The sequence below is a fragment of the Psammomys obesus genome, unplaced genomic scaffold, assembly GCF_907164565.1.
Source record: "Psammomys obesus unplaced genomic scaffold, mPsaObe1.curated_primary_1811, whole genome shotgun sequence".
NCBI classification, from domain to species: Eukaryota; Metazoa; Chordata; class Mammalia; order Rodentia; family Muridae; genus Psammomys; species Psammomys obesus.
Window position 1 is genome coordinate 8,604,237 of NW_026585987.1, and position 3,446 is coordinate 8,607,682.

At 50.0% G+C, this 3,446-nt stretch overlaps 1 pseudogene; it reads left to right on the forward strand.

Annotated features, from left to right (window-relative positions):
* Window positions 1-716: 716 nt before the first annotated feature.
* LOC129671900 (transcriptional enhancer factor TEF-4-like) lies at window positions 717-3,181 on the forward strand (annotated as a pseudogene).
* Window positions 3,182-3,446: the final 265 nt, after the last annotated feature.

Below are 3,446 nucleotides of genomic sequence, written 5' to 3' on the forward strand. Positions count from 1 at the left end.
TGGGGCGAGGATTGGGGCGCGTGTGATACTGTCTTTAATCCAGATGTGGATAAAGGTGGACATATTGCCCCTGGAGTTGCCAGCTGCCATCTGGTAGCCAGAAAAATCACAAAATAAGCCAATTTCCTACACAATAAAGCAGAGAGACAGAAGAAATGTATTAAATGTTTTTTTAAAGAAATGTATTACAGAATTGTCTTATTATTTGGGAGGTGAGGCTGGACAGGCCACAGCATCTATGGAGGTCCAAGGACAACTTGTGAGAGTTACTTCTCCCCTTCCACCTTGTGTGTTTTGGGCTCCAACCCTGGTCATTAGGCTTAACAACGGGCACCTTTACGCACTGAGCTATCCTGTCCATCTTGGCATCTCACTTTAACTCAGACCTACAACTAGAAATTTTGGTTATATTGAGTCATTAAATTCCTCTCGTGTGTAGGCTGAGCTGAGTTGGAGTTTCCAACATGAACAAAGATTACTCATTTTGATTAATGAATGTATGATCAGGGCCAGGGGACACACACAGCAGCTAATTGATACATAATGCACTATTATAATTCTCTTTGAAAGACATTCAGTATGTAAGACATACCCTTACCTTGGCCTCTTAATTATGAAATATAATAAGTATGCATGAAATTATTAGAAATTAGCATGCAAATGGCATTCGGCCACATAAATGACAAGGTTTGCAGAGCGGTGGGGACCAATGAAGTATGGTCGTGCTTCGTGGAGGAGGTGAGACTTAGATAAGAACATCTAGGAGGCAGTGGACAAAAAGTGAGAAAAGTAAGGGGAGCTTCTTAAGGCAAGAAGCTCTGGTACCCAGGGATCTTTAAGATGTTGTGCTCCTCAGAGCCACAAGCCCTTCCTATGGGACTCCGCACAGTGTCTAGCACTGGATGATAATAAGCCAAAGCTGGGATTCATTGTTAAGAGTGCCCATCTCAGCCCCCTTCGCCTGCTGCACCCCTCCTCTGTGCGCAAAGACTACTGCAGTTCAGCTGGCTAATCTCTCTTCACTCGAGGTTCCCTGCATAATTTCTGCCTCTGAGTTACAGGAAATTTCTGAAAAGCCATTTCGAGACAGATTGTAATATAATGCTCTTCAACATTCCACTCTAACAATCGATAAAGGCAGCACTCACTGCAGAAATAATCAAGCGCAGGATGGAATCTAATATGCACAAAGCTGATATTTTAACTGAGCCGGAGAAGCCCAACGAGTCTTTGCTTGAAGCTGTAGCCCAGTTTGCTTTCCTGTCTTTGTCTTACATTTTTTCAGACTTTTAAGGCCGGATTTTTTTTGAAGTAGCTTATAGTGACTTCATTCTATTTTAGTTGTTCAAGGCTGGAACTAAGGTCAAGCCTGCATCAAAATAAGCACTGTGCCAACCAGCCAAGAATACATTATTCCAGGGAGAAATAAAATGGCCATTGTGACCCCAAAGCAGATGCCACACCCTCTCCACGGTCTCATTTTAGTTCCTTAAGGAAGAGAGCTGAATGTTCACGAGCAGCCTGGGACAGGCCAACCAGCACTGCCTCCTTGAGTGAAAAGCTTTTTAGTGATGAGGATGGCAGTTCCCTCGCCCTATGGAACTGCCATGCGGGAGGGGGGTGAGGCATTGACTCCATCCCATCTTCTGGATGAGGAGTAAAATGAAAATAGTGCATTTCCTTTCTCTCCTCTTCCTGGAATTCTTCTCTGTGGCTATGGGCCACAGATAACATTCCCAAAGTCTGCTTATGAGCTATCCTTCTGGGGAGTCTTGCTGCTGCTTACTAGCACCCTGTGAATGAAAACCGCTCTCAGAATCTGGATCCTGCTTGGGGTGTGTGAGTTGGGGTGTGTGCAAAGTCTCACAAGATGAGGTGAGGCCCAGATGGGGGATCCCAGACCGGGCCCTTCCCCTGGATGATGGGGGCTGGGTGGGCAGTGAGGAAGGCCAAGGAGGGCAGCCGAGGCAGTAAGGGTGTTGCAGAGGGTGTGTGCAGCCCCGATATCAGGGAGAGTTTTCCAAAGGCCCTGGCCAGCTAGCTACCCTCCCTGTAGCCGACACAAGATTATCCTGTCAGATGAGGGCAAGATGTATGGCCGGAATGAGCTCATTGCCCTGCACATCAGGCTGAGGACAGGGAAGACGAGACCTTGCAAGCAGGCCTCTAGTCACTTTCAGGTTTCTGCTCGAAGGAAATCGAGAGAAATTCAGTCCAGGCTGAAGGACCAAGTCTCCAAGGACAAGGCGTTCCAGAAGACGGCTACCATGTCTTCAGCACAGCTCATCTCTGCACGGTCTCTACAGGCCAAGCTAGGTCCTTCCGGCTCTCAGGCCACTGAGCTTTTCCAGTTCTGCCCAGGAAGCTTTTGGCCACCACGGAAGGTTCCAGACGTGAAGCCATTCTCACAGGCACCGTTCTCCATGTCACTGACTCCGCGATCCACTGACCTACCAGGGTAGGAGCCGCCCACCCTCTCGCCCCTGCCCCCACCTGCTCTGCCTCCTCCAGCCTGGCAGACTCAGGCCCTGGGCACTGCACGCCTGCAGCTAGTAGAGTTCTCAGCATCTGTGGAACCGCCTGATGCAATTGGCTGGTTCCAGATGCACGGGTCTGTCCACATCAGTCAGCAGTGTCCCAGTCCCGGAGCATCGCCACTAGGGAGCGTGGACGGGTGTAGATCTACAACGAATTCCCTGAGAAAAAGGACCTGCATGATGGAGGGCCGCCACCCTGTGCTTTCTTTCTGGAAGCAAGGATGGATAAAGTGGGGACAGAGCGGGCCCAGCTGGAGGATGGGCGCTCTGTGTACAGTCGCCTGGTGGCCTGGTGCGCTCTCCCTTATGTGTACTTGGCTGACTTCCTGCAGAAGCTGCGGTATCTGCCTGAGGGCTACACGACCAACAGTGTCTTGGAGAACTTCACCATCCTCCAGGTGGGGAAAAACAGGGACACGCAGGAACTGCTGTGGTGTACTGCCTACGTCTTTGAAGCCTCCACCAGTGAATGCGGAGGAATTCCACCAGAGAAGCCCAACACCACATCTACTGCCTGGTCGGGGACTGACGGAGCCCCATTGCTGTTTTTTGTTTGCTTTGGCTTTCTTGTTTTCAGAACGCCCCCTTCCCAGGAAGGACCGTTTGGCTCTCCCTGTAAGCCTCGTTTGGAGAAGGGGCCATGATTTAATCAACAACAACAAACACCTGGTCTCAGAAGCATGAACAATGGGGTCTAGCTTCTGTTGGACGGGAACTCAAAAACTCAGTTACTGAGCTGAGTTTGAGGTTGGATCCCCAATATGAGGACCGCGCAGGGAGCATTTGACAGGATACATTACGCCTGCGCATCAGGGATCGGGGACAGGACTGCATGCCCACAAGTACAGCACTGGCCCCTCAGTTCTACCACGGCCCTCCTTGCTCTTCTGGAAAAGGGAGCTGGGCTAT